Below are 11,480 nucleotides of genomic sequence, written 5' to 3' on the forward strand. Positions count from 1 at the left end.
GCTGTGTGGCTTGCCTCCATCTTACTCAAATAAGCCTGGCACCCCAAAGTGCAGGATCTCTAGCAGAAAGGTGAAATTGATAGCGCAACTTTCAAAGCAGAGGGCTGAAAAGCTATGGAGATCTTGGGAAAACCCTGGAGCACACAACCCTGCAGGAACCAGAAGCAAGGGGCAACCAGCCCCTGACAAACTTTTCATTCCTTCCTGGAAGGTATGATGGTCTGGGTAGCTTACCACTCCATTTCTGGCAGCAGCACTATCCCTAAAAGGTTAGGGCTCTACATAGACCCATTAGCAGTGTATGTGATACCTCTGTCCAGGGACAACTTTGAACTTATTCTTAAATCAGTGATATTCTTGGAACAGTTCAAGTGTTATGTCTATCTGCACCCTTATAGGACAGAACCAGTAGCTCAGAGGAATCTACCTTGACCTCCTGCAGAGCCTACTAAACTAGTTTTTTTGGAACCAGAAACCTAGGAGCTAGAAAGAATAAAGGAACTCTGTATGGATAAAGAAAGAGACTTTCCTCAGTGAATAGGTAGTTAATGGAGAGTTTGGTCATAGGAACCAGTCTGTGACAGAGGTACTTCCTAGGATCTCATAGGAGCCAGGCCAGTTTAAGTTGTCATCAGAGTACAGAAAGCTTTTAGGTGAGTTAGGCATTGGAGGTAGGCTGTTTTTATAGAATCTGTCTCTTCTTTATATTTGTTTCTATTCTTGACACTAATTTTGGGGATTGACAAATTTACACTCATTTTAACAATTAGTCCAGGAAGAACAAAGAATTGATCCAGCTATAGGTTCTCTAAAAATGTGGTTAATGTGAAGTAATCAGCTGATGAAAAAGGTCAATAGAATACTCAAAGTGCATTAGAATAGGCCACAGCAGAGAGTAACAATCCCAGATCAATGTCCCAGACTGCTGTCAGCAATTTAAGTAAAGCTGGCTCAGGCACAAAGGATAGTTTCAATTTAATAAGGAAAATATGGAATATTGAAAGTATTCCTGTATATCTGAAGCTATTGATGCTAAAGCCAGATCTCAAATTAAGTATTCTGGATAGTATTTGAGCACTCTTAAATAAAGACACTAGCCTAGTGAGAGGGGATTGAAGGAAGTATAGGTTTTCTTTAGTTGCAACAGTATAGATAAATTCTGCAGCACTCTAAGGTTATGGCTGTATTTAGGAAAAAAGTGTTGAAAACCTCCTCATAGTTGAGACTTTTTTTAAAGGTGATAATTTCTAAAGCCAATACATAGAAAGGAATTTTTAAAAATCCAGTAATACTTATACACTAAGTGGTTTACAGAAAAATAACTTCAGGCAATGTGCTCCATCAACTGAGTATACCTGTTGAAATGTTAAACAACAGAATCACCAATGCTTAAGCTTTCAACTTATTTGATTATATAATGCTCCAGTATTTGCATAATTAGCAATAGAGATAACCATCTACATTTGATAGACTAAGGGCACACACCCTCATTTGATACATACAAAACATTACATTAAATATTGTGGTTGCTAGGTCAAGCACTCAGAATTAGGAAATGCCAGAGTTACACTTGCCTGTGTGATGTATCTGCCCCCCTCAAGAGATAAACCCAAAGATTTCAAATGGGAATCCATAGCATCAAAAATATTCTTGCCTCTTGTGAGCTTTCTGAGTTCTTTGCAACAAAAGAATTCCTCTATTTTTTCATAATCAAAAACAAGTAGAAGGTAAGAAGTGGCATTTCCTGGGGGCAGCCCTGGAGCCTAAAAAGGATGAGAACCAAAAACATATAGTCTTTTTCATTTAAATGTGTAGTCTTAGGACTGAAAAAAAATACCCTTTCCTGAACTCAATGTATATAAGGCCCATTCAGTACAGGAATAGCCTATGCATTTTACAGCTCTTTAAGGCTGGTTGTCTTGTTATTCTAAGTACCTTATATTTCCAGTAGAAGCCTTGTAATTTGACAAGCACTGATCTGTTCAGGGCTGCTTTAGAAGCCTTGATATTAGTAGATTTCACTCAGTTATGCAGTTCAACAGCGTGTGCCTTATAAAGTAAATAGTGGACCTAAAGCGTTCCAATGTACATGAGTATCTTACTCAGATAACCTAACCAATGTTTATTACAATGTAAACCAGAAGCTGACAACCTTTACAAGTTGCAGGCTGAAACAACCTAGCTCAAGTCTACTGGGGCTGAGGGGCTTCAGTGTTGGGCTTTGCCTACTGCTGTACTGGGGCCAGGCAGCTGGGAGTCGTACCTGTGCTGCTTCTCTCTGCCCACCTCCTCACCTATTATCTGGCTGTATCATGGCCGCAGTTTCCAGTCAGTGGGGAATTGAGCCAGGGCCATACAGCTGGGAGCTGTGTCCACACTGCTGTTGCTTCTCTCCTGCCCCTCACCTTCTTTCCTCCTCTCTTCCTCTAGCCCCATCTCCTTACTGCAGTGTGGGTGTAGTTTGAAGCTTCCTGACCCCAGCAGTACTCCCCACTGGCTGGAAGTAACTGCAGTATGGGCATACCTTTCAGCTGCCTGGCCCCAGCAGAGCTCCTTGCTGCCCAGCCCCTGTGTGGGCATGGACACAAGCAAAGCCCTCTGGCTCCATGGGCCAAATCCAGTGGATCAGCTGTATCCATCCAGATCCATGGATCAGATGTTGCTGACTCCTGATCTAAGCAATAGGCAAAAAATTGGGACTGGCATCGTGCTATGCAGGTAAGGGAACTGTGCACTTACCCAATATGTCTATAAATGGAGTACTGTAGTCTTTGAAGGTCAGATCATATAGTACTTTTTCCTTATAGGGTAACTGCCTTATACAATGCATAAGATGGCCAGTGTTCAGGGAATGAGGAACATGTTCAATATGTTGTTTTACTTTGGTTATTCATTATGTACCTTCATATCTGCATATTACTTAGACCCTGCTGCTATACAGGGTTGCTAATGGTTTTGTGGCCTTTTTACACTAAAAGGAACATGAGTGTCTCACAAACATTATTTCATTTATTTTCAGAACATCCCTATAAGGAGATATTATCCCCATTTTTCAGAGAGGAAATGGGCAAAAGTAATGGACAAAAGTAACTACCAATTTCTCAAACTTAGAATGTGACTTTTCAAAATAATTTGTGTGCTCTAATTACATCACCTACTGAGTTTGGTTCCAGCTGTGAGTGCTCAGGACTTTTGCAAATCAGATACCATTTAAATTCAGGCACCCAGGAAATAATGAGTACACCTTTAGTTACCACCTATAAAAAGTTTGGTTTGTGACTTGCCCTAATCACTGAAGAACTCTGTGACAGAGACAGAATCATGCAGCATTTTATCTTACTACATTTCTTTTTCTTATTTACTACTCACCTTTCAACTTCTGAAGCAAATAAGGCTGAAGTCCCATGGACAATATTCTCCTCTACTTTCAGGCCCAAAGCACCATCCTTTTTGGGTAGTGGATGAAGCAGGGGGTCCTGTAAGAAAAAGACCTGTATGAAATCATATAATTAAAGCCTACAGAGCAGACAAGGTGGCAAATTGTTGCACAAATGGACTTAATTTTAATATCTCCTAACATTTTAGCTTTTGACTTTGCTACCTTTATAATCTTTAACACAGGAAATTACTTGCAATAACTTTGTTTAAAATAGCAGGTTGAAAAAATTAAAATACTGTCATAACACCACCCTCATAGTTTAGCATCAAGGTTGAAATCTATAGACTTCTGCCTTCTGAGTTAGTGTGGTAACTGTTAGCAGTAGGAGGCTGTCATCTTCTTTAGATAACAAGGACATTTTGCCAATGCTTTTCACATATATTGCTGGCAACAGTAAGACTCAAGATTCTTGGTCTCCATTCCAGGTTCTGTGCTTTCACAGTTACAGATTTTCTTCCCCACAAGCTCCACTTCTTAAGTCTTATACAACCTGGGTTGTCTGTTTCTTTCCTCTAGCATGTTATCTAGAGAGTTTTAGTCTCCACTCCTTAAGTTTCTCATTCCAGTCCCAATCTCTTCCATCCAAGTTCCTGTCTCCATCTGGGTTCTACTCCTCCACCCCCACAAAATAAAATCAGCCTGAAGCAGCTGGTATGGACCATTCCAGCTTTAATGGTAGAACTCAGGTAAGTTATCATCACCTGGCAAAAAGTTTCATAAAATAATCTCAGTGCCACTGAGCACTCAGGTGCCCTGCACCTGAGAGCAGAAAACAGCTCAGGAGAGACCCTTTAAACCAGCTTCAGGCTGTATGGCCTTCTTGCCTTGAGTTCTGTGAATGTAAAATCCCCCTCAGTTCTATCCCTTTTTTCTTTCAGAAGATGCATAGACACCAATATTGTCTGCCTTATCCTTAAAATACTTGAAACACTTGCAACCCATATAAGATAATGATTATAATCAAATGTACTTCAAGTCAACATGGCACATGGTGACCAGTGGTGTTCATCAGGGTTCAGTTCTTGGACCAGTACTCATTAACATATCCATAAATGACCAGGATTTGGGTGTCAGAAGTAGACTGGCTAAGTTTGCAGATGACAACAAATTATGGAGAAGTACAGTCACATTAGAGGATAGGCTAGGGATTCAGGCTGACTTGGACAGGCTCACAAAGTGGGTGGATAAAAACCTGATGACTTTCAACATACAAAAATGCAAGGTGCTCCACCTCAGGAGAAAGAACCCACATCATACCTATAGACTTGGCAGTGCTACATGCACTAACACTATGGCTGAAAGAGACTTGGAGGTCTTGATTGACCACAAGATGAACGTGAGCCACCAATGAGATGTTGCAGCCAGCAAAACAATTAAAGCCTGGCTTGCATCTACTGATGCATCTCAAGCAAGATCCCCGATGTCATCCTCCCACTTTATTCAGCCTTGGTGAAGCCGCAGCTGCAGTACCGCATCCAGTTCTAGGTTCCATACTTTAGGAAGGACATAGAGGAGCTTGAGAGAGTCCAGAGGAGAGCTATGTGCATAATCAGAAGTCAAGAGAGCAAGCCTTATGAAGAGAGGCTGAAAGGCATGGGACTCGTCAGCTTGGAAAAGCATAGGTTCAGGGGGCACTTGGTAGCAGCCTATAAGTATATCAGGGTTGTGCATCAGGATCTGAGAGAACTTCTGTTCACTGTGAACATCTGTGAGAGAGGAGACAGGAGCCCTCCCAGCATGGCCCGGACCCCTAACCAGAGCACCGCAGCACTCACTGTAGGAGCCGAGATGAGTGGCAGTAGGGAGGAGACCAGAGCACAGACACTGGCTCAGGTGCAGGCTCAGCAGTTTCGCAGCTGCCTGAGCCTACGTACTGGAGAAAGCTGGGGGCATGGCCTCCGAGCAGTGCAGGCTGTTCAAAAGGCGGCCAGAGAAACAGCTGGTGGAGAGCTGGAGAGAGGTGGAACACCAGCTGGAAGATGCCAGCTCAGGAGCCTGGAGGCTCCAGCTTTAGCCCCAGCTTCCCAGAGAAGGAGGCAGCCTCCCACCAGGAGACCAGCAAGGCAGAAGGCAGGCTCAGGGGTTGGCAGGAGCCAAGAAGCCCTGTTGGAAGGCAGAGATCAGGTGGGATGCCACTGGGAAATGGCAAGGGTCTGACTAGAAGCCCCAGAACTAGGACTGAGGGCAGACCCTCAAGTCCACAATCATTCTTGGGTGGCTACAGAGGGGGCAGAGCACGGGGAACTATAAGCCCAGGAAAAGGGAGAGGAGTAATGTCGGCAAGAGAGAGACCAGAACGATGGGACCCCAGGTCAGCCAGGCTCCAGGGTGGGGATGCTGGAGGAACTAGTAGGGACAGGACACAAGGGCGGTCCCAGTACCCCTGCCTGTTAGAGGGGAGAAGAAGAACAAGTCCCCTAGGAGGGGGAGAGAAAGGAGCCCCAAAAAAGAGAGAGAGAAAGGCAAGCTTGGGAGCTCCACTGGCAGGTTCTGGCATTTTCAGTTGAGTTGTAGGTGACCCCAGAAGGGGCAAGTTTATTTTTCTCAAAGAGGGGAAAACCAGCCCGAAAACCAGGGGTGGATCCCTGAAGGTTCACGGTCCAGAAGACCCAAGGCAGGCAGTGTGGGGAAGATCTGTGGGAAGCAGCATCAACCCAGGCTGAACGCATGGTAAGCGTGGGGTAAAGGGGAGGTTTGGAGCCCCACAAAGACAATCCCAGGGTCGAGACCCCTCCGGGCCCCCAACAGGGAACTGCCTCCCCAACTAATAACACCAAAGACATGGCAGGAAAGAAAAAGGGGCAGTGCCCAGACCATCTAGGTGGCACCAGAATAGGGTTTCACCCTGATGTCACTGGAAGGCAGGGCACCCATGGAGAGGTCCCCAAAGCCTTACAATACCTACCAGTGACAACCAGGGCACCCCAAGGGAAGACAAGGTCCAACAGTCACAAACTGCTGGAAGACCATTTTCGACTGGACATAAGGAAAAACTTCTTTACTGTTTGAGTCTCAGAGCCTGGAATAGACTTCCTCAAGAAGTGATGCAAGCACCTACTTGGGACATGTTCAAGAAGCGTTTGGATGATTATCTTGCTGGGGTCATCTGACCCCAACTGACTTCCTGCCCTTTGGGTAGGGGGCTGGACCTGATGATCTCACAAGGTCTCTTCCAGCCTTAATGTTTATGAAATCTATGAAGAGTCAGGGAGGATTTTTTTTCTACCAGTGCACAAGTTGTATGTATTCTGATTGGGTGTTTGTCCTTTTCTGGAGGGATAGAGTCTTGCTCCCATACTGAGTATCAAACTTTTGCCATTTTGGGGGTTCATAGATGAGAATGAAAGGCACAAGTTTGGGTTTGGATTTTGTTAGTTTTTTTTCCTTTGTCTGCACCATGGTTTGTAAATGACTTACTAGGATCATCTTGGGTATATTTCACCTAAGCAATTCCTTGTTTTTGCAGGGGTGTTTGACTATGGTGGTGCTTTCCTCTCTCCCATTCTCTGGCTGTACTGCTCCATTTCCCTGACAGTTTAATCCTCTGAGACTTTAATGCTTTGATTTGGTTCAACTAAAGTCATTGAGTTCAAAATAGTGTCTGAGCCAACTGTGGTGTCTGGTGATAGACAAGGGATCAGATTAGCTCATCCACTCCTCCAGGTTTTAAGCTCTGTAAAATCTATAGTTTTATATTTTCAAAATTTAGATTATACAATCAATCAGAATGAGCAGTGGCGCACAGTTCTCTGAGACTGCAACATGTTTGAGTAAGTGGATGATTTTCAGTTCATCCTGTTTTTTACTACCGTCACTTGCATCCTTTTGGGTGTTTTCACATGTGCTCCATAGTTACAGCATATCAGAGCTGCTTCCCAGCTCATGTATAGGCACCCTTTATGCCTGATATCACCATTAACATAGGTAACTGGAATTCCCAAAATAATCCTCTCTCAGTAATATTTCCCTTACTTCAAACAACAGACAATAGCTCTAGCTCCCATGTCCATCCAGGGTTATTATTTTTCCTTTTGAGGAGATTAACATGACACAAAATAACTTTCAAGAATGCTTTGGAACCTTGAGTAAGTAGGGAGAACAGGATCCCAAAACAGTGAAATCTGCCACATTATATATAACCAATTTCCTCTGAGAGTTCTCTCACTCTGAACTGAGCAATGTAAAACTCAGTAAAGACACATTAAATAATCTCCTTGAAAACCTCCTATTGTGCTTGTTTGAAAGCAAATGAATAAAAACCACAAGAAACTTCACGTGGTATATGGGAGAAAGAATACATTGCATTTACTTAAATTAGCTCCGAAGTACCTATCTTGTATAGCATCAAGCATATAATTAATAATAAATAATAAGTAAATGTACTTCTTGAGAAAGGTGCCAGAGTTATGTCTCTAGAGAATGATGCTGTTTTTTAAAAATATACACAGAACAGGCACAGCTGCAATGCAGGCTTATGTGCTCTGCCCCCAATCACCTATATATTTATTCTTACATGCTGTGCCCTGCCGCCCAGTGTATGGTAACACATCTCAAGCTTTGTCTACACTGCTAGTTAGGGCTGACTTGATGGCTGCCTTGAAACTAATATCACTGACCATCTACACCAAAAGCCCCTATGATTGACTGTTCCAGCAACAGTCCACCTTAACCCTGGAGTGCCTTTGAATGTTACTTTGTAGGCATCAGACAGGGGAGGAATACCAGCAACAATCTCATAACTTCCCATTTTTGACTTCTGGGCCTTTACATCCCACTCTGCTGTCTTCTCTACTGCCTGTGAGTGGAGCCAAGCACAGAAGGGGAGACAAGTAGTAAGCAGACTGATTCTTACAAGAGCTGTGTTCAAGGAACAAGAAACACAGTATGGATAACTTTGCTGCTGGGTTCAAGGTAAGACAGCAACAGGGAGGGATAACTTATATGGGACCACAGTTGTCAACCCAAGAACAGTATTTTTAAATGGCAATCTGCATACTTTTTACTGATGGCCACATTTTTTTGTTCCTTGAGCACAGCTCTTGTAGCAATCAGTGTGCTCTCTGTCAGAGCTTCAATCTGCTGCTTAGTGTTTTTACTGACAGCTAATTTTTTATTGACTTTATCAATGGCCCTTTTTGGCCTGATGTTTATTGACAGTCAGAAAAGTTACTGATAGATAACCCTGTGTGGATAACGCTCATTGAGGGAGACCCTCATCCACTTAGAGGTAGTACAAGAATGGTAGTCACAACCACTCCTAGACACTGCCTTGGCAACTACTGGTCCCCAACCCTTGCTACTACTGCTGCCCAGGGTGCTGAACCAGGTAGTTAAACCTCTGGCATTATCAATTGCCTAAACAATCTGTCACCCTCTATTATTTTTCTTCTTATGAATCTCATAAGTTCCTTATGAAAATACTATGCTCTGATACAGGCAGTTTTTCCATTTATAATTTATGACCATTACAATGAATGACATGACACTGTTCATCTCTCTATGAGCTTGTTTTACCTGTGAATTAAAAATAAATTGTTTTCTAGTTGCCATGAATAATTATTTTCTGAAAGGTTGAAGAATATTTATCTTACTGCAGTGGACTGAGTTTAGCATGATAGGGAAGGTTTAAGGTACCTTACTACCTTTCCCAGATATTCAGATTAAAAATGAGCTTGTCTAAAATGCTGAAGAAAGTGCAGGATGATTTACATGAGTTCTTTACATATCCCATCTACTCTTTTTATGGCAATACTAACGGCAACAGGATGATGTCAATGACTGGTAGCCTTTCTGCAGTGAGAAAAGGAGTTTGCCAGAAACATTTAATCTCAAATAAATTGTTTGGGTTTAGTCCAGCCAGAATCAAAACAAAAAGTCATTTTTTTCAGCTGCTATTAAATATAGAAAGAAGCAACACAGATTTCTTTCACTGCAGTTAAAACCAAATACCAGGTTTCATGCTGCCAAGATCCCAACAATCTAACATCTGACTTCCCTAGCAAAGCATTAGAGATATTTCATAACCCAAATTTAAGCAATATAACATTACAAAGTAGGCAAATTTGAGTCCTTCCTCTGATTTCAAATCAGCAGCATTAAGAACAAGCTCTTTTCTCTCTATTTTTAAAAAAAGATTCTTTACTGTGGGAAAAGTTAAGAAAATATTGAATTAATAACATTAACCACAGAGAAGCCAGTAAATGCCTTTGTAGATAGGTTCCACAGGCAACAATAATTCTGTTTCCTTACACATAGACAGGATGAGACAGTCTTTGATTACAAATTGCACAATTCAGTGTTCACTGACTTGTATCAGGCTAGCTGTATTCTTAACCTTTTCCATTCAAATGCATCCCCTCTGGGCAGCAGATGTCTTGCCTCACTCTGTCACAGAGCATATAGTTCCACAGTTCTTCTACTCTGTAGATCAGCTCCCCAGGATATAGCATCATATTTACTAATTGTAACTACTCAGGAGGCCTTATGAGACTATCTTAGGGGCTGTGGTCAATGCATGAATACAAAGACATTTTCTCTCCCCCCCCCCTTACAACTCTTTTGTTACTATGCTGTGCTGGCTTTTCCTGCTCTGATCTGGCAAAGAATGTCTTGCATGTGAAAGCCTGTCTAACTCTAGCCCAACTATGTAGTGGGCACATCTAAATGAAACACTATGGGCGCATCCAGACAAGTGCACACATGCCTCTTGCAGCATCTCAAAGTCCTTTGAGATGCTGCAAGAGGCATGTGTAGGAATGAAAAAATTTTCCCTAGGGCATAATTAGACCCCTGGGTATCCAGGGGTAAAAAAACAAAACAAAACACAGAAGAAAAAAGGTGGGCAGACCACGGTCCTGGATCATGACATGAGGCAACCAGGGGTTGGGTCCTTCACAGAGAAGATCTGGTAGCCAGCCAGTGTCTCTATGGTTGGCCCTCAGCCCGGTGCTGAAGCACTCTGCCTGCTGCAGGGAACTAGATCCAGGCTCCTGCAGGTAAGTAGGGGGTAGGGGGACTTGAGGAGGAGACAGGGGACCATGGGGGAACCCCCACTGGCCCTGCCCACTCCCCCAACCCCCAGTGGCTGCTCCACCTGGCCCCATTCCCTGCCTGCTCCCCGAGCACTGCCTAACCCGGCCCCAGCATCCCAGTAATTAAAAAAAAAAAACATCCCCCCCACCCTGCACTCACCGGCAGTAGCAGCTGCCATCGGGATCACTGGGGCCTGTGGCAAAGCCCCCCAGCAGCATGGGGCCCAGATGACAGCTGAAGCAGCCCCAGCTGCCCAACAGTGCACAGAACTGCACGATGCCCTGCTGACCCCGGCCACACTGGCCTGAGGGGCAGTGGCAGTGCAGGTGCCAGGTGGCTGGGGCTGGGCCCTGCTGTCCCCTGCTGCCCCATGCTGCATGGAGGGGCTCTGCCACTAGGCCCCAGAGGCCCCACAGCTTTTTTTAAATGCCGGTAAAATGGGGCCAGTTGGGGCAGCCATTGGGGGGGACTGGGGTGCAAGTGGTAGGTGAGACTGGGTGGGGCAACCATCAGGGGCTGGGGGAGTAAGCAGGGGTGGGGCATGTGGGCCCTGCAGGGGGGGTGGTAGCTCCTGTGGGGGCCATGTGGCTCCTGTTTTGGGGCTGTAGCTTCTGTGGGGCGCTGTAAGCCATGTTGGGGGGGATGTAGCACCTGTTGAGGGGCAGGTCATAAGCTGTGCAGGGGTGGGCTGTGCCCTGCAGGGGGCAAGGGACCCACCCCTCCTGAGTAGCCCACTCACACAGTTTGCCCACAATTCACCCCATACACCCCATGGCCCCTACATCCCTCCACAGCCACCTATAATCTGATCGCTGTCTCTCTGTCTCTCACTCTGTGTGTGTGTGTGTGTGTGCGCGCGCGCATAAAAAATCCCAAAGTCAATCTGTAAAATATCCTGAAATCCATGTTCCTCCACAGTTAAAACAAGAGACCACTATATATATATGGATGTGGATAACATGGATTTCAGGATATTTTACAGAGTGACTTCGGGATTTTTTTTATCAGG

At 44.3% G+C, this 11,480-nt stretch overlaps 1 long non-coding RNA gene across 2 annotated transcripts in view; it reads right to left on the reverse strand.

Moving 5' to 3' along the window:
• Positions 1–1,616: 1,616 nt before the first annotated feature.
• LOC109301524 overlaps positions 1,617–11,480 on the reverse strand; it is a 55,937-nt gene continuing 46,073 nt past the window's right edge. For both annotated transcript variants that reach the window (XR_002098550.1, XR_002098549.1), the window contains 2 exons: positions 3,370–3,476; positions 1,617–1,763 (listed from right to left, as the gene is read on the reverse strand). This is a non-coding gene — a long non-coding RNA (uncharacterized LOC109301524). The remainder of the gene's footprint in view (positions 1,764–3,369; positions 3,477–11,480) is intronic.

Source organism: Gavialis gangeticus, unplaced genomic scaffold (genome assembly GCF_001723915.1).
Source record: "Gavialis gangeticus isolate Ggan-Ray unplaced genomic scaffold, GavGan_comp1, whole genome shotgun sequence".
NCBI lineage: Eukaryota > Metazoa > Chordata > Crocodylia > Gavialidae > Gavialis > Gavialis gangeticus.